Here is a 27,926-nt window from a genome sequence, read left to right as displayed (position 1 = left end):
TTACAGCCCTTTTTACTGTTTATAAAGCTGGTGAATATTTTCTTTCATTGAAAAGACAAGTGCAGGTCTTAAATTTCCCAATGAATAATACATTCCCAGAAAGATGTTGCAGACTACAGGAAGGAAAAGGTAAGGGCACACAACCACAAAACCAGCAAGACTTGACCATTTGTTACAGGGTGATCCAATCAGAATTGATGTGGCCATATCAGAGACTTGCAGGCATTTAGATTTGAAGATGACATTCGAGACTGTAAAAGTAATATTTGCAGCAACAGTCTTGATAAATATAATCCTTTCTGAAGGTCTGTGTACTCCCAGTACAACTGGTATTTTAGAGGATAACAAAAGGTTTGTTTATAGTCAGATACAGAGAAGTGAACAAGTTACTAAAAGCTTTCTTTGAGACTGTGAACTGCCAGCAACTGCCAATTTCTCTCCCAAAAGTGGGCTGCCATGTGTTTTGCACAGAAGTGTTTTTGGAGACTCAGCAAGGCCAATCTAGAGAGTTAGGTTTTTGTTTTGTTTGTTTTTTTTATAAAACTACACAGGTCAGGGAGCAATTGTCCATAGAAACTGGTGTTCCCTTCAGTTTGTAGCCTTTTTGGAAGAGCTTGAGCCTGACTTGTGAAATTACCCCAGAAGACTAGAGAGGTAGATACTGTACAGCAAGCTGACATTAGTCTGTATATGTACCTAGACTGAGATACTTGACACACAACTTCTCTGTTTATGGAGAAACAAGAGTAGTTATTCTGATATTTGTCCCTGAGCTTTCTTCCCATTCTGCTGCGTTCTACAGTCTTGCTTTCCCACTTGATCTGTTTCTGTTCTCTACTATTTTGCTTTGTTTTAATTTTCATATCATTGCATAACAGTGTTTGTTTTCTTTCTCCTTTTCCATTTCATCTCTCTGTATATGTCTGATTATTATTTCTAAGTCATTAAAAAAACTTTTTTCCTGTCTTGCAGAGTCAGCCTGTTTGGAGGCATTGCCTGTGATGAGTGATTTCCAGGAACACTGACTCAGTGAAGTCATGGAACAATAATGAAGGTTAGCTATCCAAGGTAATTAGAAATCTCTCTGCTACTTTATTACCATGGAAGCCATGTTCCTGCCAGAGATGGCCTTGTTAAGAAGATGCCAAACCTCAAGGAGACAATTCAGTAGTGCAAGTTATGTATTAGTATACTCTAAAGCAGAATATAATGGATCACAGAAGCAGACAACTCTTAATACCCTGCTTGAAATAGAATTTGGAGACTGTAATGCTGCACTGTATGTAAAATATTAGAGAAATTATCCTGTAAAGATGATTCGATTAATCTTAAGTTATGTCTCTTTTTAAATTTGAAGGTGCCAAGTTAATGTATATACATAGATAGTAAGCACCTACTTGAGACCACAGATACAGTAGTTTGTTGAAGTTCCTGTGAGCCAGTTAAAAAAAAAAAAAAATCAGTTGATTGTTTAAGAAAAGCAAGTACTGCTCTGTATACCAGAAAAAAAATACGATAGGGATAGTGAAAAATCTAGTGAGTATTTTTTAAATAGTTTTGTTAAGAATTCGAATTCAACTGCATTTGCAGAAGTGTAGATGTAGAACTCTGCCTGACATTTTGCTCAGCCAGTGCAACAAAGGATGAGAGCAACACTGTTAGAACACCCAGGTGGTTGAATATACTGGGAAAGAAAGATTTTGCTGGGAAATTTGAGTTCAAGTTTTCTTGTGAATTGCCACAAATACGGTTCAAGTACGTTTGTGTGCTGATGCATGCTTCTCAGTGTTTCAGAAAATTCATCACTATTTATTACTTCAGTTGAATATGAGGAGACCATTCTTTAATCTCTGCTTTTCTTTGCCTTTTTTTTTTCTTTTTTTTTTAAAGAAAGCCTATCTACTATATTGCTTAATGTTGAAAGTTGTCCTCATCATTGGCAACTGCTTAAGATGATCATGAAGAAGTTGCACTTCGCTAGAAGTCATTAATTTTGGTACAGTTCTTGTTCCCATGGCTAACCCCTGTGTGCACTGCTGTTCTTGTCAGGTTCATTATGTTTGTTTTCTCTTTCCAAGGTATTATGTCTTCACATTGAAACATTAATCCAGGCTCAGAGTTGGCAAACATATTCTGAATCTAGCAGTGTGCTTATTTCCAGGAAAAAATAATCTGTTCCTTTTGAGAGAGTGGACGGATTTGGATTTTAAAACACTTCATTGTATTTTATAATACAAGACTTGCTTTACATTTCTAAATGTAACATTTCACAAGCAGTTCTTCAGAACTGTTCACTGAGTAAATTATAACACATTTGTTATTTGAAATTTCAAGTTCTGTTTTTAAATGTTAGATTCTTAGATAGTGATAATAGCTTCCAAAGTTTGATGGTCTTAATGTTTCCCTTACAGCTAAGAGCAGTATGTGATAGATGAAATTTTAAAGCATGTTTTTCACTCTAGGAAATTAACCTTGAAATTGTAACATAGCTAAAGAAACTGAAGAAAGACACAAGCTGAGTATGTAATTACCATGTCTGTAAATACAACATGTAAATACACGTAAAAACACATAAATACAACATGTCTGAGAGAGACCTACAGGGAAACAGAAGATGTTTAAGGCTTTTCGAAACAAGGTATTGCTTACACGGACAGAATTTCTTACACTGGATTAAACTGAAGGTTTGTCTAGTTCATTCCTCTGTTTCTCACGGCAGCTACACCAAAAAAAATTAAAAAAAAAAAAAAGAATCTCACATTAAACAGGTGTAGGATTCAATCTCCTCCACATTTATTTTATTTCTCATGTCAGTATGTTAATAAAGGATAGGGCTCATCATGAATATGATAAACATGTGAAAAGACATTAGTATTCAATTCTGTGCTAACAGTAAATCTCCATACAGGATCTCCTCATGATACATGGAGTGAAAAACACAAGCAGCTTCTAAATCAATAGATTTTATTGCTGGGAAAAAAAAAATACTTTGATAATCCCCAAAATAACAGATGATCAGTGCTATCTCTTGAGGAAATTGTTTACATTTGTATTGCAATATAATCCCTCCCCCCCCCCCAAAAAAAAAAAAAAAATTATTGCTAGTTGTCTTTCAATTTCTGTAATATTTTCAGGATAAATTGATATTTATCCACAAAAGCAAAATCCTTCAGGATCAGGGCAGATCTGTGGTAATATGGGACTTGTTCAGCAGAGATCTTAGAGGCTATAAAGATACTAGGTTATAGTAGTGTCTATATATAGTATAGTAGGTTATATATATAGTATAGTAGGTTATACTAGGTTATAGAGATGTTATGTTGTTTTCCAGGCATGATTAACCATAGCTTCAGTACTCGAAACTATACTTTCTTTATGTTTTGGGCATAATTTATTTTGCTTCACTTAATACTGACATTCAGGGAAATTGTGCCTTCATGAAGGGACTTTTAATGAGAATAACTGGAGGTGATATTATGGTGGTTTAAGAAAAATTCTCTTCAGTAATACAGGTTTAAAGGAAGACTTCCATTTTCTTGACTCCAGCAAGCTTTTCATTTAACATAGATGAAGGATGCCAAGAGTATTGTCCAGAAGTCTGCAATTCTGTTTGCTCTAAAGTTGTAGAGGGAGAGATTGCAGCAATGATGCCCGCCCACTTTCTGTCAGTAAATATTAGGACTTGGGAACAGCTGTCTATTTTTGCCCATAATATTTGTTGCTTGTGAAGCTGTCAACTAAGATACACAGTGTAGGGGGAATGATTATTACTGTGTTTTAGGTGAAACTGGTTTCAAAGCAGATAGAAAGAAGTTTGTATTTTTATTTAAAGGGGGAAAAAAATGGAATGAAAGTAATTATTCTGTTTCTTGAACCCTTGCTTCATCTGCTGAGCAATAAGGAAATGCATATTGCAGTAGCTCTTAATTCAGTCATATCTAAATAAGTTATGGTACAGATTTCAGGCCAACAGGATTTGTGCTCTAACAAGTCTGTCATTATTATTAGATGCTTAAAATAACCAGTGAGATGAGTTTCTTACCATTGTTACTCCAGTTAAATACAACCTTTTAAAAGTTAAGGATCTGGGTATTTCTTGCTTGGTTATTCAAAGCCTTTGGAATGCAGGATTTAGCTTTTCACTGCGTTTCTAGTAGTTATCGGTTTACAAAAATAGACAATTGTACATTTTAATCTTCTATACTGCCAATATTGAATGAAGTCTCTGTCACCTTTCTTTGCTCAGTGAGATAATTTGACTGATAACCTTTATATAGTTCAGGGACTTACTTCATTGCCTTCCGAATAGAGTTTCTGGAGACTATAGATTTAGATTACAATGCCAAATGGCCATAGTGCCTCAGGGAAATATATTCTCATTAATGGACTTGTTAATGATTATCATTGAAGAGACTCTAATAGTATCAGATGTAAACGTTGTCACAGCCCTCTATCTTTCCCATGCAGATATGGAGATGCATCATTAATTCACAGAGACTGATTCTCAGAGCTGTGCAAATTGATACAGTATGATAATGTCTGAAATAAATTAAAGTTGCGCATTATCAGTTTAATATTTCAGATTTCTATTTCCAATTGATAGCCTCTAAGAGGTAAGAGGAATTGAACCAAGACAGTAGTATGGGTCATTCAAAAGAGGTCAAATTCAGACTATGCCCTTTTCAGTTCCAGCTTCACTATGTTCCTTTGTGTTGTCTTTGAGAGGAATGTGACCAGTAAAAACTTATAATCATGAAGAATCTCAGCTGCAGTGATAAAATCAGATATGTTTTACAAGCACAGAAAAACTATGGCAGCATGAAATATTTTTTGGAATCTATAATAATTCTTAAACAATTTCTTTATCAGGAGTTAGTTATCTTTATTCAAGTGTAGTAGTGATTTACTCCTTTATCTTGGCTTTGATTCGTTTACAGTGCATTGAATGCAAAAAATCAGAATCTGTCTCAAATGTGTTGATCTAAACACTACACATTTATTGGCATATTTGCCTGTGTTTTCAGATGTATGAATTTGTTTTTATATATTTTATTTTGCTTTATACTGCTTTATTTTACAGCAAACACCCAGTATTATTTCTTTATTGCTGGGAAAACCTTGTAACAATCTGAAACACCGGTATTTTCAGAACAAACAAGAAATGCAACCTTATATGCAGACATAAAGGTAAGCTTTTAGAAACAATAACATGCTTCTGATCAAGTTGTCAAGTGGGAAATGGTGGAGTACATAGGTAGGTGCTAAGACAGGTTCTGAAGCTACCTTTTCAATGAGTCATTTTCATTTCAGACAGTTCTATTAAATGGGTCCCCCCCAAATGGGAAGAAAAAAAAAAAAAAAAGTGTGTGTGTGGGGGAGAGCAGATTTTACAAATGGCAGGCCAAAATGTGCAGCTGGTGGTAAGCTGTCCTAAAAGGAGGACAAACCATGAGCTAATGATATAGCTTGTGCTCAGTTGTAACCAGCTGTAAAGCCATGAAGGACAGAATTCTACTCTGAACAGACCAAACGCAAATATATGGGGTGTAAAAGAATTTGTCTTTGTAATGAAGATAGGATCTCTCTAGCAAAAGATAAGCAATCTAACAAAGTCTGGAGATATTATTTTAAATAAGTGAAGAATTAAGAAAAACCTTAAGAAGAACTAAACACATAAGTGTTTAAACACAAAACAGGGGTAATTTGTTTCATACAGGAGAAAAATCACAGAAGCATGTAGAACAGTGAACAGATGAAAAGCATGAGACTAGAAGGATACATGTGACAGGGAGATGCATGGACTCTCTCTCTGGTGTACTTAATTGTGTTTCTATCTGGGGGAAAATGCTGTAAGAACATTTTTGTGTCTGTCTCTGAAAAGTAAAGCAGCTACAGCATTTATCTGCTACAAACTATGAAACTCTGAGACTGTTAGGGAAAAGTGTTTGAGGAATTGATGAAAGAAGACACTTCTGGTTCAAGTTAGGGGGAATCCTATTTCAATCTGTATGTCCCACACTGTTACAAATAAAGGTGAAAGATTGCAGTAAGTAAGGTCTTGCAAAATCTGAAAAGATGTAAAGATGAGTAACGACAGGAAATTTTCATTGAATACCTCAGTTTATTCACGCAGGGCAGTGACAAGGAAGTGATCTGTGAAGTTGCATCATAACATAGCTATGGCAGAAAACCCATGCCTAGAGCTACGCTGCCAGCAGTTAACACTGAGACACTGCTACTGCGGCCATCCCAGCTGGCACCAGTCAGGGGGAACGTGAAATGCCACAGTTATGCTGTTTACTGCTGACATAGTAGAGAGTGGGCAGGAGCTAAAACATGTGAAAAGAAAATTATCTTGATGTGTACAAATGTGGCAAGCTGATTTAGTTCCAGTTAGGAGGCAGGTTGCAGCTACAGTCATGTGCCTGTGTTATTTGATTTTAACTATCAGGCAACCATGTCCTGTAGGCTAATTGTCTTCTAAGAAACGATTATTCTCTTATAAATTTTATAAACTATGAGATAAGATTATTGAGAAGTATTTGAGGAACCATTAGAATTTGAAGGAAGCAGTGTTTCAAAGCAGTTTCTTTCCATGCATCAAAATTCCTTTTTTTTTTATTTTCTTATTCTGACTGAAGTTCTGAAATAAAGTTTCAGTACTTCTAGATTCACAAGAAAAAATCCTGAAGAAAAGCTTTATTTCTGCTCTTTTCTGCCCACACTGATGTTTACTTGAGAGTCTCACGTTGCATTTAAATTATCAACAAATCTATGAAATGAAATATTCTAATGACTTCTCTCTAATGAAAACAAACATGCAAATATCTGAGATTGCTCCCATGCTACTGCAAAATGCCGTTTTATTGAAATTCTTCCATGAGCCAATCTGTGCTTCTTTTTCCCCACAGTCTTGCATATTTCTGTGACATTATTCTTGCTGCAATGTGCTGTGCTCTACTCTGAGTCCCTGAGACTGAAGAACAATGCTTGCTCACCCGCTCTCTGCTGTTTGGACGTGGTCTTATGTGGGCGGCTGCCAAGCCTTGCGGATTGTGACAATGCAGAGAGTGCGCTGTAAGGTCTGTAATGATTACCTGCCCTGCTGTGAAACTTTGGAAAAGCGAAACATTAGCATTTTTTGTGCCATGTTAACTGTACTTTTCACAAAGGTAGTTCTCTCTCTTTCTTTCTCTCTCATCTGTACTGATTTGATGTGGCTTTTATGTTTCAGTCTGAGCAAAGTATAAAACTTGCCACCTATTCATCTCTGTCTCTCTGTCACACTTCGCACCTGCTTTTAATTTCCCCTCAGGAAGTCACTTTCTATCCCCACTGCAAGGTTCTAATTTTAATAATCCCAGCCCATCCAGAGCTGTTTCCCCAAAGAAATATTTCACTGCACACATCACTTAGTGTGTTGATATTTCTTGTTAGTATGTGGCACCAGGTTAGCACCTCTAGATAACCTTGATAAATTAAAAATTGGCTTATCAATATTCAATCAACCTACCTCATTTATCCAGATGTCTGACTTCCTTTCTGTCAGAGCTGAGTTTAAAAAGCACAGCGAAAGTAAATGGAATTAAAATTGCATATTTGCCTTCCAAATGGACGTTAAATCAGTCTGCTGCTAATGTCACCTTAAACACTGTATTTTAGAAACAGTGAAATAATAATATACAGTGGCATATATGATGTTCCAAAATGTTGTTTTTCATTAGACTGTTGTTTTTGGAATACAATGATCTTCTAACATTTTTTTTAGGATTTATTAGGATTATTTTATTAGGAATTTTGGAAAGGTAGGGTTGGCCTGCCCAGTTCTTCTTATGACCATCAAATCTTACTGATTTTTCCATGTCACTTTTGTAATTTATAGAACTTTAAGACCTTAACATATCAACAGCTGCATAGCTTCCCAGATCTGATCTTCCTCCATCTTATGTTTTTTTGCCTTTGCAGTTTAGAAATCCTCAAACAACCCTTTGTGTTCCCACAAATGTTATGCAGTAGTTTTGTGTGATTCTGTCTCACCCGGTTCATTGGACATTTAAGTTTTAAGCCAAAATAACTCTTGACGTGACCTATTCCTATCACCTTGGTTTTTCAAATTACAGTATTGGTTATTCTAAGGAAATGACAGTGTTGTTTTAACATTATAACAAAAATATAACAGCACATCATGTGAAGGACAGGTTTGGAGCAATTCAGCTGGCCAAGGTTTTCTAAAGTCATAGCAATTTTGTTTGCCTGTACTGTGAGGCCATAAATAGATTTCATTTTCAGTAGGCAGATGGGCAGCCGCATTATCATTGTACAGGTTTCTCATATCTGTCTGCTTGAGAACCACTTTCTTTGATATTTTTGATATTAGGCAGGAATTCCGAAACTCCAGGAAATCCTGTGGTGTATTCCTAAAAATGTTCAAATGTTCATTTCTCCATTGCTTTCTGTTGATGAAAATTGTCTGTATTGTCAGTCAACAGAAGGCAAAAAGAGGCCTATCTTTTGCTGCAATACGTAGACCTCAATAATTTAGATATAGCATGAACACTGAAGACCCTAACTCATAAAATCAGAGTTTCCTGGGAGTTTATCTTTTAGGATCTTTTCATATTTTAACAGCTGTTCTAGAAATGAAGGAGTTCAGCAGTTCTCTGCCTCACTTCCATTCTCAGTGATCTTTTAATTTTGTGGAGAAAATGAATTCCGTATGAGGTTCCAAAATTATTGGGGTTTCTGTTTTATTATCCCTGTTGTCAACTCAGAAATACAGTTTGCTGAGCACTGGTTATTCTATTGAAGTTAATCTACCTAGATTTTTACATTAGGATAGTTAAAAAATATTTCATGCCTGCAAAACTTAAAAACCTAAGTTCAAGCTATTTCCCTTCAAATTATGTAAACTAAACATTTAAACAAGATCTTGTGGCTTTCTTTATTTTTAAAAATTAGAAGAACAAATATTGCTTTAAATGGGAAAAAAAAAAAAAAAAAAAAAAACCGAAAAAACAAAAAAAAACCACCCCAGAAATAAAAAAGGACATAAAATATCTGTGAGGTGTTAGTTTCATGAAGAATTTCATTATACTCCCTTCTCTAAGCTTTGCATCCCTCTTGCTGGAGGAGGGTGGAGGGGGGGAAAAAAAAAAAGGAATGATTTTCACAGTTGTAATGGTTTGTGTAACTGCTAAACCAAGTTGAGCAATCAAGTACGTCCTGTATACCTAGAATGCTCCCATAACATTCTGCTTATCACACAGCCTTAAAACAGAAACCCTATGAGGTATGAGAGATAGTCAGTGAAAAACAATTTTCAAGAAAGTCCTCACAGTATTGAAAGTTTCTTTGGAAAATATGCAGAGGAATCAACATTTCATTCTAGTCTGAGTTTGATTAATGTCCTACGTTACTCTTTGATTCTTCACCTTTTCATGCCTTTCCCTTCCCGCCTTGGGGCTGTTACGTTAAATTTAAATAAGATGGGTTTAATTAAATCCTGTCACAATTAAAAGGTTTGTTTCACTTTAAAAGCTAAATATAATTGTTGTTAATTTTAAAGAAGCCAAGGAAAATGCTTGACAGTGTTTATGTACTGTGGAGGAACCACACAAGGGGAGACGCAGGCAGGGAACTTGAAGTTGCCATAAAAGCTTATTTCATCTTCGTGAGTTGTTGCACTATTATGTTAGGTAAATATTTGTGTGTACTCACAGTTGGGATTGACAGTATCCTTTTAAAAACGAACTATTGCAAAGTGTACACGATGGCTGAGATGCCATGGGATGTTACCACAATTTTGCTCTAGCAGTTTCACTGCAGCCTGGTTAGAATTCTAACATAGGAATGACCTCTTGTATGTGGTTTTTCATCAGTAACTTTGTAGTTTGGTCCAGCCACGCATTTACCCTGGATTGAATCTGCAGTTTGATTTCTGTAAAAAGAATGGCCTCTTTTATTATTTAAAAGAAAAGAATTAATAAATAAAGTGCAGAGAAGCAGGGCTGTCTAGCTGGTGGTGCTATTTTTCACCATCAGCTTTCCAGAAACAAAAAGAAAAAAATGTGTCTATTTCAGAGTTGCTTATATGTGTTTAGGGATTCTGGTGGTTCTTCAAACCACTGGAAGTGTGTTTTGTACATCTGATTTGTATCCATTCAGTCTATCAGATTCAGTCTGTCTGTTACATGGTTCCTGCCAAGTAGGGCCACTCCCTTGGGATGTCAGACTGGAAGGTGTCCTCTGTTTGGTAGCTCATTTTCCTCCACTGTCAGAACCTTTTTTTTTTTTTCTTTAGACTGCTATTACAGAGTAGATATGGAGTAAATGAAAGCACCTGTTAGGTGCAAGGAGGGGCTAAGTCCTAGGACACTCCTCAGAGGATGGAAGTCAAGATTGTTCCAAAATACAAAATATTTTGTTGTTGTTTGAATAACAACAGAGAGGAAAGAAAACATAATTACTAGTAGCAGCAGCTTGAGATATCCTGACTGGAACCTGATTCAGCAGATAGAAGACTTTGCTAACCACGGTAACAGGAGGAGGCTTCAGCCTTCGAGTAATTCACCCTTTAAGCAGGCAGCAGGAAGTTAATAGAGTGGTGATGGAATTTGTGTTAACCCTTAGAAAAGACAAAACAGATGCAAAGGATGATAATAACTGAAAAACTTTGAGATTGAATTTTCACGTTTTATTTCACATCCCACTAACTTAACAGAGAGCAGTTTGGCACAGATCTTAATCCTGATCTGTTATTTTCAGATGCCCTTTCCATGAAACAATGCTGAAAGAACACAAGTTATTCAGTGGATGAGAAGTAAGCTTGGTATTCCTCTCTGATTGTTAATGATGTAACTGTCATGTATTGACTACAATAAGCATGTGCAGGACTCTGCAGATGAATGCAGTTGGAGAAGAAGGTAACAATTTTTCCAATAGCTGCTTTGTTTAATAAGGTCATTTTAAGATATTTATTCCATAGTGAACTTTCAAGGGATTTTCAGAATCTCTTTTAAGTCTTCATAGATGCTGAGCATATTGTAAATTGGGAGCATTGTTGGTTTGTTGTGAGACTCTGTCCTGGTTTCAGTTAGAACAGAATTAATTTTCTTCCTAGTAGCTGGTGGAATGCTGTGTTTTGGCTTAGGATGAGAAGAGTGCTGATAACACCCCGATGCTTTAATTATTGCAGAGCAGTGCTTATACTAAGCCAAGGACATCTCAGCCTTTTGCTCTGTCCTGCCAACAAGCAAGCTGGGGGTGCAGTAAGAGCTGGGAGGGGACAGACCCAGGACAGGTGACCCAAACTAGCCAAAGGGGTATTCCATACCATCTGACGTCATGCTAAACAATATATAGGGGTGGCTAGCCAGGGGGACGGGGCTGGACTGCTCGGGGTTAGGCTGGGCATCGGTCAGCGAGTGGTGAGCAATTGCATTGTGCATCACTTGTTTGTACATATTATTATTATTTCCCTATTATCACCATTGTATTATTATTGTTATTATTGTTATTATTATTTTGTTATTATTATTTTCCTGTCTTATTAAACTGTCTTTATCTCAACTCACGGGCTTCACTTTCCATTTCTCTTCCCCGTCCCAGAGAGGGAGGGGGGAGGGTGAGCGAACGGCTGCGTGGTGTTTAGCTGCCGGCCGGGTTAAACCACGACAGACTCAAACAGGTTATTGCTAGAAAAATAACGGCAGTGTTTAGATAGTATTAGCAGTATAGACTTACAAAAAAGTAGTTAAGAATTTAAAATCTTCTGCGGGTGTAATTAGTGACTATCTTAAAAAAAAAAAAAAGTTCTTAAATTTATAGACAGAATAAGAGAATATTTTTCTTTCATGAACTAGAGCTCCTTCAATACAAGTGATGGTAATGGTGGTCAAATTTTCATCTTAACCAATTACAGATCTAGTACGTGAACCATCATCACATATTCCTTGTATAATTATCATTTCTGTCCCATACTTCATGTTTAGATGAAACACAATTGCTTTTATTCTATCTTTTTTTGTGATGTGACCTTATCAGAGAAGCAAAGAAAGGATCGAGTTGTTTACTTCATTCTAGCAACTAATAAGAACTCTAGGCTTTATTTCAGACAGGATAAAACTTACAAAAGGATTTCATGGTAGATTCTGAAGAAAGAAAAATGGCCTGAACTGAAGAGATACTAATTCCTACTGTACTTTCAACTACCACTGCCATTTCTGGAAGCTGATACTTAGAACTGATGTTGAAAAACAGAGTTCCTAAGAGAAGGAAAAAATATGTCTTGTATCTCCCAGGGATGTATACACACCCACTATCAGGCAGGTAGATATATGTATATTTTTGCTTATGTATTGTTTGCAAGTAACATTTTGCTTATAAGTTTCCAAACATTTGGTCATCTTTGTGCTTTGTGATAGGTCTTTGACCTCTCCACTTCTGAGAAGCAAAATGTGGTAGCCAACCATTTTAATGGGTGGCCACATCTGCAAATGATACACAGTAATGAAGTTTCCACTCCTTCCCCAGGGAAAGCCTGATTTATGGTTCCATTAAGATTCTAACTCACTGAAGAAAGTACTACCTGGTGGGATAATTGGCATGGATTTCTTTCTTTAGTGAGTACTGAAAAAACAATACAGGTAAAGGCGTTGATTTTTTTGTTTTTCTAGTGTGCCTGAATTCATCCATAAATGGTCATGTTTCTGCTGAAAGGCATACAAGTGAGAACATTCTGTTACATTGGGCCTCACTCCTGAAGCTCCATTAGACTGCAGTATCAGCTTGAATGTCTAACATGTCTGTGAGGATACCTACTAATGAATGTGAAGTCAAGCACAATTTTGGAATAAACCGAGGTTTCTTTTTATGATCGTGTAGGTATACATGCATGAAAAAAAATAATTCCTGTCTAATGATCTAAAATGCAGTCATAGGCACAGATGGGAAAGCGTGAGTGCTGCTAGGAGTGATCCCAGTCATATCTGGAGTGGGATGGCAGTGGCCTTCTCCATCTCAGAGCTCTTGCTGTGTCTCTCCTAGCAGAGCACCAGCCTTCCTCAGTAGAGGCCAGCCCAGCAGGAGCATATTTCTTCCGGTGGTTTGGAGGGGCTCTGCGCAGACCTGCCAGCTGGGCAGGGTGTCAGTGTGCTGAGGCTGGAGAGCCCCAGTGTGCAGATCAGGTCCCCAGGCTCCCTGGGACATTGTCCAATCTCTCAAAGAGTGCAGTGTGTGAGTTTAAACACTCAACAATTAAAACTTTTCTAACACCCATAGGTAACTAAAGTAAATCCTCTTTAGACCATTAAAATGATTAGCCAAGCTAAGATTGTGGCCAGTCAGTGCTGGCAAAGATTACCGAGGACTTTTATTTTAAAATGAGAAATCTAACTGAGACTTCTTGCTAGGATGAGAAAAACATTTCTTTGCCTTAATGTTGTATTGTACATATATTTCCACTTTAATGATAAGGGTAGCCAAAAAGCATGAAAAAATCTATAATTAGCTCCAGCTATATAAGTATAAATCCACATGCTAGTTAGCCTTTAGAAAAAGAGCCATTTGTGTTAAATTCATTAAGATTTTCCCATTAAAAGCTGAGCACCCATGAATTAGTTTGACAGAGGAAAAACTGCTGGAGCATTTGCTTAAACTTGGCTGGGTGTGCTCCCAGCCTTTGTCTTCACTGCAGGCTGTGCTGCCAGTTCTTTCACCCAGCCTAGCCACAGCCTTTGGAGCCCAGAGTGATCCGATTAACAGATGATGAAATATGCTAACTTGAACTGTGACTTGTGGCTGAAGTCCCACTGCATTATTACTCCAAGTAATTATAGCAGACCCTATTCTGTTGGAAGTATTTATACTATCACAAATTTCCAAGCTTTCCTCAGAACCTGCAATACTGAACCTAGTTTATTGATAGCTTTGTTTTGAAGCAGTTTATACCATGACTTAGATGATCTGATTAACTGAGTTATCTGCTCATTGGCAGCTCCTTGAATTGTGGAGAATCACACTATATTTATCTGTTTGTCTCCAGAACATATTCAGTTCTGCTGCCTTTTTTTGCTTTTTCTTTTTTTTCTTTTCTTTTCTTTTCTTTTATTGAAGGCAAGTGTGCAAAGAGGTTTTAAAAAAAAAGTTAACATTGAAGGAATATTTATAATTGTGTTTGAGTAGTAGTTTTTGTTAAGTTCTTGACTAATATTCCTCACATCTTTCACTTGGTTAGTTTTTCTTTGTGTTGACCATTATTCATTATTCTGCATGCTTTTCTCTAAAACTCAAATGTAATTCAGTGAGAGCTTCTGATTACAACCCTGTTCATTATCACCCAAGTTCAGCTTGACTGAGTCACAGGAGATGGGGAGGGAAAGCTAGAAAAGAAGAAAGACAAGAAAAGAGATGGTGGCATTGTCATAAATACCTTCCAATGCTTGTTGGAGCACAAAGAAATGAATTCTGTTACGAATAATATTGTGCTTCCCATGTATACTACAGTTAAGCTCCTACTTTGTTTCCAAATCTATTTATAGATCCTAGATTATGTGAAGTCCTCATGAAATTGTTTAGTACCCATGGTTACCAAACACATTTCATGAACTAACACAAATCTGGTGCTGTGATATATTAGCAGTTTTGTCCTTTCCTACCAGTTATTTTCTGGTACAAATCCTCAGACGTATTACTAATAAAACTGAAAATTATTTCCTATCTTCATAGTAAACTGTATTTAACATTATTACTTCTGCCTGGTTTTATTTTCAGCACGGTATCATGGTGCTTTGGAAATGTAAATAATCTCAGACTGCATTATATTCCACTGAAAACTGTCAGTCTTTAGGATATACTGTTTCTGAGTTGATGAGAAACAGCTGAAAAGCCTTCATGCCTAAATATAAAACAGAAACTGCACCTAAGCCACATAAAACTGCTTTTTATTGTTGTTTTCTATTGAATATGTAAGCAGACAGCAGTAACTTGCAGCTGTGACAATGGTAGTGTTAGAGGTCCTGTGATACTTTCTTACCATAGTGGGAATCACACTTTTCTTTTTTTTTTTTTCTTTTTTTTTTTTTTTTTAATGTTTTGTGCTTTTCATCTGGTGATTCAGGGAATGTGTGAAAATGAGGCAAGGACACTGTGTCTTACGGGTTCTCTGTGATACAAAGACGGGAGTATTTACCAAAGATCTGTACAGCTACAAATGATTCCCTCCGAAGGGTTACAAGTGAGGAGAAGAAAAAGGACATAAATGGCATAATACAATGAAATTAAAGCTATTCTTTTTCTATCCTGTTGCTTTTTTTTGTTGTTGTTGTTCTCTCCTTTTTAGTGCTTTTAATTATTTTTTGTTTTTCCTTTTGTCTCCTTTTTTGTCACCTTGGATGCCAATCTCACATGCACATACAAAAATTGTGATGCCAATGTGAGTTGTAACTAAAAAAAATATTTACAAACTCTGTTAGTTTTATCAGCTCCTTTCCTGTTTTCCTCTAACAATCTTTTAATAAGTGCTATGTATATCTAAATAAATGAAGTAGCAAAAGCCAACATGAAAGCCATATGTATGAGTAATTAGCAGGTACAGCCTGATTGCCATCAGGAGTGGGTAATGTGTCAGCACTAATGGGCCACTCCATTGAGCGGGCACTATAGTCTCAGCAATTCTGTTGTGCAATACTGTTGTCCTGGGCATTTTCTGCTTTTCTTGCTAACAGCTCAAAGTAGAACCTCAGTTTAAGCCAGGTAATCTACCTGATCCACACCTGCACACTAAGGAAAAGTAGTTGGGGAAGGGAAGATTTTGGTGTAGCGTTAATATTTCAGACATATGTTATAATTATCTAGGGCTTGTATTATTTTCCACTCTAATCATGCTACTTGTTTTTAAACAAAAGCTTACAGAAATTCATTCAATTCACAAGAGAGCTGCAAAACTGTAATATGTGTATTCCTATGGACTGTTTATTATATTATTGCAATTCATCTCCCCCTTTCAGATATGTGTGTTATACAGGAAACACAGCAACTGAAAACATTTCTAAAATGCCAAAAGAAAAAAAAAAAGTAAATTGTTCATGTGGAACTTTATTTGCAGACCATTAGAGTTTGTTTGTTTTTGTTTTTGTTTTTGTTTTTTTTCTCGTTCACTCCTAAGCAGTGTACAGGGACTGTTAGGTGCAGTGTTATTTATCAATTGATAAAAAAATAGCTTTCTGCTCACTTCTCTCATCATTTATGCTGCCATCACGGACTGAGAGGCTGAGGCAACCAGAGAGAGGGTCACATCCTGATGACAGGTAGCAGCTGCTTCTCCCCTGGCTTGGCCGTTTGCATGGCCCCAGGCTGAGCTCCACCTGCAGCAGCTCCTCTGCCCTGCAGCCCAGTTATTTTAGACGGGCTGTGCAGAGTGCCTTCCCATTGAGAATGACTAAACACCCACTGTGCATGTACAGGGTTGCTTAGGAAAGGAGAGAATACTTGATCTTATGCTGCAAACCACGTTATACCTGAAATAAAGAGAATTTTCCCTTCTTTTTTTTTTTAGTCTGGCTGCAAGGTTCAGCAAGCTTGGCAGGGCTAAAGTGTGGAAAGTCTGTCCATGGGATATCTTGAGATCTGAGATGCCAACAGCTATTCACTCTTCATCTGATACCTGTCTGGGGAACAGCACGTGAAAGCAGTCCAAAGCTGTTAAGGTAAGAGTGTGAAATGCCCCAGCAGAGAGCAGGTGGTTGTTCAGTAAGGGAAATGCATTGAAAATAGACATGTCCAAATGACAACGTGGTGAGCTTTGCTCCTCACCCAGCCATGTCCTGCCTGTAATGTGGGAAGTGTGAAGCCTCCTTTGATGAATTAGCACCTGTTATGCCTGTCAAAGAGGCCACAGCAAGGTGCGGTTAGAGGGCTGAGGTGGAAAGGCATGCTCCTTCCTCTCCTTCCACAGACACTAGCTGCACAGAGCATTTCAGCCCATTACAGTGGCACCCAAATCCCTGCTAACCCTGCCTTGAGCAGGCCCAGTCCACTAGCACAGGCTACAACAGCCAAAGCACATTTTCAGAAACTGCTCTTTGCTGCCTCCTGTCTAAATACTGAATCTTCATGAACTCAGACTCCAAGTTATGTCAAGCTGGGATGCTTGTGTGTGAATCTGGGTGAATGCTTAAGATATGTAAATCCAGGACCACACTAAGGTGACAGTATTCATGATCTGAGTCTTGGTATACTGTTGACAATCTGATCTCAGCATCTGTTGTGTGAGATGATTGGTATAGCTTGGCTTCACGTCTAGCGTTAGGCTGAGCAGAAAGATGAACATACTGTGTGGATTAAGGTAAAGCCAAGAACAAGATTTCCATTAATGTCACTGGAAGTAGGTTTGTCCGCAGCATGATCGTGCACATGTGAAGTTTCTCCCTGTGAATCGTTTATTCTTTTCCTTCCATACACTCTGCAGTTTGGTGTTGTTGTGTTTCACTGTGATTTATATGAAAAATGTCTGCCATCACACCATTCACAGTCTCTTACTTCATGTCACTGTCATCTGAGTAATGTGAGATCACTTCCAGTATGGACCAAGACGAATGAAAAGTCTTTGAAGTTTAATTACTTTTCTGTCTCTCCAGAATGTAGAGTAAGTAACTTTAAGTACACTGAGTATGAATAAACATATTCATGGAACAATAGAAGAAACAGGAAAAAAAAAATGCTATTAGAGAAAATATGATTAAATTGGAAGAAAAATGGATGATGCCCACTTTGAATAAGAACTTTTGGATCTATAGTGATTTGTAGTTTAAAATTCACACAATTTCAGTGTAACGTATAGAATCATATCTTATAGAATCTTAGAATTTTGTAGATTTTCATAACTTACAGAATCATATTGAGGACCTAGTTGTGGGCTTTAAGAAGTTCTGTGAATAACAGCAGGAGCAACTCCGTTCATGTCCAAAACTAATCACAGAGAACTTTAAAAAAAAATAATAATAAATTGTAAGCTTAAATTGTGAGGTTTTGTCTGTTTGTTTTTATTTGGTTGGTTGGCATAGTTTTTGTTTGTTTGTTTTATATGTGGACAGGAACTCTTTTGTAAAGTGTTCCTGTCAATGTCCAGAGGGACCTTAAGAAGGCCAGTCCACTTTCAGAATAAAGAATAAACAAAAGAATTTACCAAAATCTTGAAACTAAGCATCCTTGAGTCTCAGATAAGTTATTTTGGTTTCTTCAATTTTATCTTGTCAAAAGTAGTGAGATAATTGGTGTCAATATCAGTGATTTGAACTGACCATCTCAGCTTCAGATTTCAGCATTTTATGAAGGGAAAAAAGAAAAACTTGCTGCTGTATTGTGGTTTCCAGAATTCTTAAAGACGTTTTTGAGACACTCACCAAGTTTTCCCAGCTGTACACTGGGGAGGATGAATCCTACAGCAGTAGCTATTTCAACCCACTCCACGTTCAATTTTGTTTCCTGATCCCAGCAGAGCTGGGGTTCAAGCTGAACTTTTAGAAGTAGAATTTGGCTGGGTTATATAGTAACCACAACAAGTACATTCATCTCTTACTAAGTATTTTCATATTTAAAATGAAAATTTTAGTAATGGTTTTTAAAGTGAAATTAATGTTTCTGTAGTTTAATTGTTTCATAGGGGAAAAAACAACAACAACAACAACAACAACAAAAAAAACACAATGGCAGCAAAGAAAAGACCTAGAAACTTGCCCTTGCAGGGGCAAGTACTTTTGCCTTTTACCAGATTTTCAGTTAGAAGATTATATATGCTGTTCCACTGGAAGTCAGAGATGTTGATCATGTCAATGAAATCTCACAGCTTCCACGTGTTGCTGAGCACGATCTTAGATATCATCAGCAAAGAAACTGAGCTCCTCCCAAAAAGAGGTAATTTGCTTTCCAGCCATGAAAATGCAATATTATTAGTAGAAGAGGGGAACTATGAAAAATCTCCAAGAGTGCAGGTGCATTACAATAAAACCTGAGCAAACAGACAGGATTTTATTTTAATTCTGATTTTCATTACACTGTTTCTCTTCATCTGGCAGAATATACTTGGGACGTACTTTTATTTCTATGACTATTTTTAATCCCTTTTAATTAAGAATAGATTGGATCTCCACAGTTGTAAATAAATCTTCAAGCTTGCTGTCCCAGTGAATTCAGTGAAGACACCAACACTTCTAGGGGCTAGAATTAGTATTGTTTTTTGTGCAAATTGATGGGAATGGTTTAGGACTAAAAATAATTAAACACTAAGGAATATTGCTATTGCATTGTTTGTATTTTATGATATCACTATGTGAAATTTTTCTCTTTGAAATCAGTAGAGGTTTGCTTTTGACTTTAATGGAGTTGGATTTAATTTATCAGATGCTAGAGCTTTCAAAATCAAAGAACAAACTTATTTTTCATTACAGTTTATTACAGAAAATGCTGACCAGGATTATATCCCCATATGCATCTCTTGAAAGGACTGTAGATGCATTTGCAGATGTGGATGGACTGCAGGTTTGTGCATCAATTTTTAGTGCTCTCTGTGAATACTGGCTTCATTTTCCTTTTCTCTGGGGGTTCAACATGCTGTTTACTTGACAAGTGTGATCCTTACCTCTTTGTAGTAGAAGACATCATATTTATATATATATGTTTATATATATTTATATAAATATATGTATATATTAATGTATATATTTATTAATGTATATGTGTATATATATATATATAAATATGATGTCTTCTATCACTTGTATAGGACTCTGACTGTAACATCTACCAGCATGCTCCTGACACTGCCCTCAACTTTCAGGTTTTAAATGAGTTGAATGTGTTTTGTTCTGTTTTGTTTTTTTTAAAATTTATTATTGTGTTGTCAGCGGGTTAATTATCCCCTTCTCATTGTTGTCCATACCACTGCAGTCATTTATTTTAAACAATTGATGCCTGCTATTGACACAAAGCTTCTGAAGAAATAATGTTGCAGTATATGCAGGGATTCAAAGCCATTTAATCTTTCTTTTTTGTGGTAGTTTCCTTTGTCTGCTTAATTTTACTATTCATGTCTTTTCTCTTTTGTGGAAGGTTAGTTGCTATTCTAACAGTATTTTATTGCACTGTCTTGTCATCATAACTCTGTGCTGTCAGATGCTAATCTTTCTGTCCTGAAAGCTTCCCACTATCTAAGACATTAACTGCATGTTCTAACTCCCAGTTATCTTTATGTTAGCTAGACTCTATGTACAGTTAAATGTCTGGAGATATGTTTGTCTGGCATCTCTTGAGCCTGCTGAAAAGAGTATGCCAAAGGGGAAAGTGTTTCAGTGAGATTTTTCTTAAAAAATTTTAGTAATTTGTCATTAGTTGTCTAAGCACATGCAAAACTTTTTCCTAAAAGGAAGTTTCATTAAAGACTTCCTTGCTTTGTTGCAACACCATTTCCCATTCAACACTGGCTGTATATTCTATATTACAGTGCCAAAATATTTGATAGCAGAAAGGATTTTATTTTAATGTTTTATCTATTTTTGGCATAAAGCATTCTTTAAGTGGTATCATCAGGCCTTTCCAGGAAGCAAGTGTATCCTCTGGTAACACATTATCCACATGTGATAATATAATATCAAGAGGCCTCAGAGTTATTGAGGAAAGAAACCCAGGCTGATATTAGGGGAGAGTTTGCCCGCCAGCCATGCCCAGTCAGGGGTGGCTTCACAGCTCCAGTCTCGGAAGACTGAGCAGTCTCTTGAGCTGAGGCTGATCATCCTTGCTGTAAGCCTAGTGTTCGTGAATCCTGGACTTCAGTCATTATTTCTGTCACTCTGATATCCTGGCAAGCAACAAGGAACAAACCTGACATTTAGCTCTTAGTCAAGAGACCCCCTCATACATAAATGCAATTATATTGGGAAATTACAGCATATAGTCTATCAATATAATTCTAATTTTACCAGACAATATTTATTTTATTTGGCTTGACACGTGGTCTTAGAAGTGCTAAGGCCACTTCTTAGGCAGAGCCTGAAAGGAATTTCCTCTCATTTTATGCTGCAGCTCCATTCAATATAAGTCTATCGCAGTTCTTCGTATTCTTCTCCCCAGACAGAGTTTAATCAGTATTTCCTTCTAAAATGAAAATAATTCTGAGATATGATTTGGGAGACGTTTTCTAGGAAAGAAGGGGTGTGTGTTCCTCTGTGTGAGTATGTGTGTAAATAAATAAAGCTCAATAGAATCGTCATCTTATGTTTGTTTGGAAACTATTTTTTCCTCTTAGATAAAATGATGTTTCTCAGTATTGATCCTTTGGTTCCTGTAATTGTACTGCAATAAACCCAAACACTTTATACAGTTATAGAATAAAAACTGGGCTTTAACTCTTGCACTTGGTATAGAGTGTCACATAGGGATGGGTCCTTATTCTTCTTCATTTGTTCTGCAGAACAATTCTAAAGTGCTGATTTTGTAAGATGGCAGTCATTTCCAGAGAGCTCGTGATGTTGCAAACACAGAATTATGACTTGACGCCTGAATTAAGCAATAGAAGAACCTGGATTCAAGGGGTTAAGGTATTTTCATACATGTATGAGTACCTAAAAGTGAATGAAGAAAAAGCAAGAGAGAACTGTCCAAGTTAACTTCTTCTTCTGTAAATGTTCTCTTTTCTTTTTGAAACTTGTTGCAGTGAGAAGGCTCCACTTTATTTACAGCGAACTCTAATAGAGTTTCTAATGAGTCTGAAAGGCATAAAGCATCCCAGACACACAGGTTGTCTGCGGGAAGCCAAGCAAGTGTCAAACAGGTTCCTCTTTAAGAGTTAAGGAGATTATATGCTATTATAGAAGCCCACTGTGCAACTACTTCACCTTCATAGTCACAAATTGCTACTGAAATCCTCCTATCTGGTAGTATTTGATGAAGCATGTAGCATTTTGAATCACAGTGGACTAATGAAGTTCCAAATGGCTCTTTAATATTTTAACTGGATGAAATGCATCTGATAATTTCTTGTCTCAACGTGTCTATTCTTTTTTTTTTTTACTTCCAGAAACTCTAAGGCAGTTAAAAATACACAATATTGATAAAGTGATTCTTTAGCATAAGATCTTTTATAGTGCTTTCCTTGGTGGCTTTGGACTTTCTTTTCTCATCATAGCTCTTTGGAGCAGTTGAGCAGCCTCATTGTGCTGGGCACAGAAAAGCATGAAATCACAAGCAATCACTTTGCCATTGTATTTGGAGACTAAAAGGCAGGACATAACAAATGAGGCCTTGAGTCAGATGAGGTAGCATCGGATAATGCAGCTAAACAGTATGTCTAGTACAGTTTAATTGTAAATGAAATCTCGGCCAGCTGTCCCTTTGCCAAGCTGTTTTTCAGGGCAAGGTCTTGATTTGCTTTTCAGGTAGCATTGATTTTTGTTTGTTTGTTTCCATGCATTTTTAATCTTGAATTATTTTTTGCATGCAGTTTTAATTACAATACAGTCTTTTATGCAGCCAGGAATGCAAGAGGAGTATACCGTTCATCAGAAAACTCTGCCTGAACACTTTGGTATTTTCTTCTCTTTACTCCCTTCCTTCCACCTGGATGGCAGGATCCTGGCAGCACGCATTTGTATCAGTTTATCAATTTTCTAATGTAAAAAACAGTGTATAAGGATTAGATGGAGGTCCTGAGATGACTCAACTATTGGCTTGCATCTCTGCAGCAGAAGGCTGTGGTTTCCATTTCTACTTCATGTACTAGGCTCATACCCAATGCTTGGCACTGTATTTCAGTGACAGGGGGTATTGCATCGTGGGAGATGTCATCCCGTAGATGACATGATGAACTCAGCTCTATGGTTTCTCCATCTGGAAATTAAAGCCCCAAGGAATTCTTCAGAAAGAGCAGGGGGTTTACCTTAGGGCCCCACCAATTGTTCCTCAAATTATTCCTGTGGCAACGTGTGTGTGAGACGTTGTTCAGCCCATGACAACTGTGTTTCTGCCTGAAGAGTTTTTGCAGCATCACTGTCTACAGCATTTCCATCGGTGCACTGCATCTGTTATGCCATTTGTAAAACACTCAGAGTTCTATTAACAGAGTAGAAATTTTTTCTCTGTGCTAGTGACAGGGATTGTAACAAGTCAGCATTGCTGCTGCCTCCTCTTCCTCTTTTTGGAGAGACCTATTCTTCCTCTGCTGCAGCTGCTGGGTGAAAGGCAGCGTAGAAAGCTGTGTGTGGCACCACTGGAGCGTTTAAATGCATCTTTCAAGGGAAATGATGTAGATGATTGCATATTTTCAGTGATATGGAGACAAAAATGCTGTAATTATTGTGCATGTTGGAGACTGTCACAAGGGGCCAATATAAACAGTTTTAGAAATGTCTCTAGTAAAGAAGCTTGATGTATCAATGGAAAAAAGAAGATTTTTAGTATAGATCATTAGCATATTTTGGTGTTAAGCTACACTTGGAAATTAAATATTAAAAAAATCCTTTTTCTTCCTGAAGTCTACGCAGTGAATGTTGTCTATGTCTGTCCATGCGAACTCGTCATTACCCCATCCTTTCCATACTTCTCTGGCTTTTTGCTCTTGTATCCTTTCCTCCCCCTATAGCTTTTTTTTTTTCAGAATGAAGTTCTCCTCCCCCTCTTTGCATTTAATTCTTTTAGTTTCAGAAACACAGAAAATGCTTGACCCTACCTATAAGGAAACTGTGATCATTGAGGACCAGACCTGAGTCCTGTGTTTTCATCCTCTTTGACAGGGAATGTGGTGAGGAATCTGCACAGACCTAGTCACAGTCCATGAGTGAGCTCATTCTCCCCCAGTCAACTGATAGTAAATTTCAGATGAATTTGGGGTTAGATACACACAAAGGAAATGACACTGATTGTTCAATACTCTTTAGATTCACCCCTTGATATTATACAGTAAAATATTTCATGCAATGTGTTTTCATGTGTCGAGGTCAGAATTTACTCCCTTTGGTGCTGAACTGATTATATGATCATTTCAAGATCAAGATACTCTTTTTCCAATGGCTTTCTGTCTATCTACCTTCTGATAACTAAATGCTATTAAGAGCGAAGTTTTTCCCTAGGATTTTAAAAAAACATATAGCCTGCAAATTCTTTCAATTTTTTTTTGTTCGTTTGTTTGTTTGTTTTTTTCCCCAATTTCCTTTAGAAGTCTGCTTAGGAACCACAGAAAACCAAAGCTGTAATAATATGCGAAGTCCTGAATCATGCATCAAAAAGAAGTGATTGGCAGTACTCTGAGTGCAATTTGGATACTGATAAGGTATTTAAAAAAAAAAAAAAAAAAGACCACAAATGAGATGGGATTCTGTCAGTTTTAAGTACTCTAGGATGGTATGGTTTCTCTTCAAAAGTGATTTAGGCACTTAACATGTAAAATTTAATTTCAGCCAAATCTGACTTTTCACAATCTGACTTTTCACACAATTGAATATTGCCTAAAAGCATTAGGGCTCTGTATCATTGTTCTATTGGTGATTTCTGAGACTTCAGCCCTGTAATATTCTTACTAGACTGTGTTTATTTTTAATGTTTATCTAGTAGGTGATAATGAATGTTTGTGAATGTGCATAGGTTTTATGTGAACAGCACAGAAGGTTGCATAAATGAGTTCCTATAAACTAATCTTTCTTGTAAGCTTAAATATTCTTGCCTTTAGTGACTATGAATATAAATAGCAAGCAACTACTTTCCTGATGTATGACAGATTCTTCCATTTTCACCTGAAAGCATATGGTCAAGGACAGCTGAGAAGGAAAATGACATTTCAGGCTTGAGAAGCTCTTAGGTTAAAATGTTGGTTGTCATCTGTCATCTGAGTAACTGGAGTTTAACTGAAAAATATGTTCTTTTCTGTTACGTGGATTGATCGATATATACATATATTTAAACTACAGGTATTCTCTGTGTTTTCTTGGTTTCTGACTTTTCAGTGTTATATGATCAGAACTATTACAGGCTGCACAAATGACTAATAATTAGGCAGTTTGCCTTATTCTAGCACAGTTTGATGTTTAAGAAAATTATCAGAAATGGTGACCAAGACTGCTGGAACAGACTTGAGTTTAAGTAGCCTAAATAGTTATGTTAGTGTACAGAATTCCAAATCTGTACTGGGTGTATGATCCCTTCGGGGATCGTGAGGCACCGCAGAGTGCTGTCGTATCCTTCTTGCAACTAGAGTTTTGCTGCTCCTGCAAGTCAAGTGTGATCACCTGTCCTGTTCATAAAGATGTATAATACTGGTATTGCATTACAAGTATAGTTTTGAACATGAGGTTCAGGCTACTGGATAATGCCATGGATTTATACCACAGCAAATACAAACATTTTGGCTAGGTATGAATGGCACACTTATATTAGCTACCTATGCAAAACCACACAGGTTGAGTGCTTTCCTGGGACTTAATTGCAACCCACAGCCAAACTACTTCAGTTACTCTCCAGGCTTCTTGGGAACTCTTTAAATACTTGTGTTCTCAGTAAATTAGATATAGTGACAGCTCATTATGCTAAAAATATTCTGGGAATGGGTTGGTTAGCTTTTTCAAGCTATGAGATGTTTACATACTACAGTAAATGATGCCAGTGACCAGGCAGGGCATGAAATGTCAGCCTTGTGGATATCAGTGGAAAACATGCCTTCTCCACCCTTCACCATAAATCTAATTGTAAAGAGAAAAAAAAAAAAAAAAGTGTTTTAAAGGTATGCTATGGTGCTTATTATCCCTAAGCAGTGGATACCAGGATCCTACCAAGAATGTCATCATATTCTAAACTCTGAATCTTCACAGCCTCCTGGAAGGCACTTTTGAATCTTTCCTGTCTGAGCTCAAAAATAACTACTAATGAAGCTTGGGAAAAATCACTTCAGGAAGGTATTGGCAAATGAGAAAAAAACATGGTGTTTTGTATTAAGAAGAAGAAAATCTTACATCTTTCCTGGTAGTGTAACTTTTAAAGTAATAACATTTTTGTCCCTGTAATTCTCTTGACACCAAACTCAGTTGAAAACCCTAAATTAATTTGTCTTGCAGTGTGTAGAAACAAGTGCGCATACATCTTCAAGAGAGTCTCGTGTGAGCAAAGTTGAATATCAAATAGTCTGTTACAGAATTTTATGTCGTTTTCTTCTTTAAGAAAAATTTGGCAGTTAGATTCTCTGCCAAACTTTTAGTGGGCTAAAACTCAAAGATCTCTACAGATTTCTGGAAAGATGCCACTTTGGAACATAACTTTTACCAACAGGGAATAGAAGGAATAATCAAAACAAATTTGAAGTTTTAATAAACAAACAAGTTTCCATCTTCACTGCTTACATTACTGTTTCCCTCTGTTATGTTACGCAGGTATTACTAGGTTGCAGGTAGCAGATGGGATTCTTGTTCTTCATTAGACTTTAATATCACTTCATATATATTTAAAAATGTATAACAAGTCTCATGAATTCAAATGAGATGTTACAGTCCACAGCTACAACTGCAATAACAGTTGCACAGCTTTTAGAAAATAGCCAACTGCAGGTGTTAACTCATGAATATTTATACACATCAGTCATCATGCAAGCAGAATACAATTTGGATCTGATCTTACTCCCAGTACAATGGATAAAAAGCACTTGGTACAAGAAACGATCCTTCAAAAGACATCTTGGAAAAAATAAAAATAAATTCTTCCCCATCCCCATGTGTTTCTACCCCAAAAAAATGGGATGGGGGAGAGGGATCACAAAACAAAAACCTGACACAGTATTTCTTGAATTATTGATAGAATACATGTTGGTTTTTTTTTTCTAAATTTGGAGTTATTTCTTATCTTAAAAGACATGTAAACAAACCAATTTTCACATGCAAACATTTTTTCAATTGTGTCATGATGATTGAACTTAGAATGCAAAAAATATTCAATTGTTAAATTTCATGAATTAAAGTAATTTGGATGATGTCTGTGGAAGTAAAAGCATCTGCATATTTTTTTATTTTTTATTTTTTTTTAAGTCAGTAAAACTTATATTTTAGCTTTATATAACTGGAAGGCAGCCAAATGGATTTTTCTCACTTAAAAAAAAAAAAAAAACACTCATTCAAGCCTGGAAGGTTTCAATTCCAAAATAAATTTTTGAAAGTGCTGGGGAGGAAAACAAAAGTATGGAATTGAAATGAAATAAAAATTTTATGCATGTTAAGGTATGAGCTGCAGGCCAGATTCTGTTTTTATTTACTCCTTTGTAGGTGTTACAGTACTTCTATTATGTCACTAATCTGGTTTGAGTTTTCTCTTGTGGCATTGAGATCAGTATCATGCATGTGAGTGTCTGACAGAGCAGAATTGAAAAACAAGGAATTTTTATCTGGTGAGAAAGCCTGGCAGTTTGTACAAACCAGGAAAACATGATCAAAATCAGACTTCTGGAACTTATAGTTTCACTTGTGTCTCATTTTTACATAGCCAGAATCCCCCCAAAAAACAAACAAACAAACAAACAAAACGTAAAGATTTCATTACAAGAGTAGGAGAAAATGCTTGTGGCAATACAAATGCACAAACTACATAAGAATAAATGAGGTACATTTTATATCAATTTCAAATGTAAATAAAAACTTTAAATATAATTAATGAAATTATTGAGAAAGATTCATATCTGTTCTTTTTCCTAGTGGCTGTGGATGGTGAAACTCCTGCAGATCTGGTGCCTACATGCTCTCCCTTTTCCTAGTAGTCCATAATTCTTCTGCATTAGCAGGTAAGATGTTAAAGATGTGATGAACTATTTCAGAGGAGAACAATGAAAATAAGAATGATGCAGACAGCTAGCACTGCTGCAGCTAGTTGAAAAATGTCTACTCAGAAAGCTGCAACTACCAAAAGATACAGTA

Source organism: Anas acuta, chromosome 7 (genome assembly GCF_963932015.1).
Source record: "Anas acuta chromosome 7, bAnaAcu1.1, whole genome shotgun sequence".
In the NCBI taxonomy this organism is placed as follows: domain Eukaryota; kingdom Metazoa; phylum Chordata; class Aves; order Anseriformes; family Anatidae; genus Anas; species Anas acuta.
The sequence above is the reverse complement of the archived record's forward strand: the minus strand, read 5'-3'. Positions refer to the sequence as shown.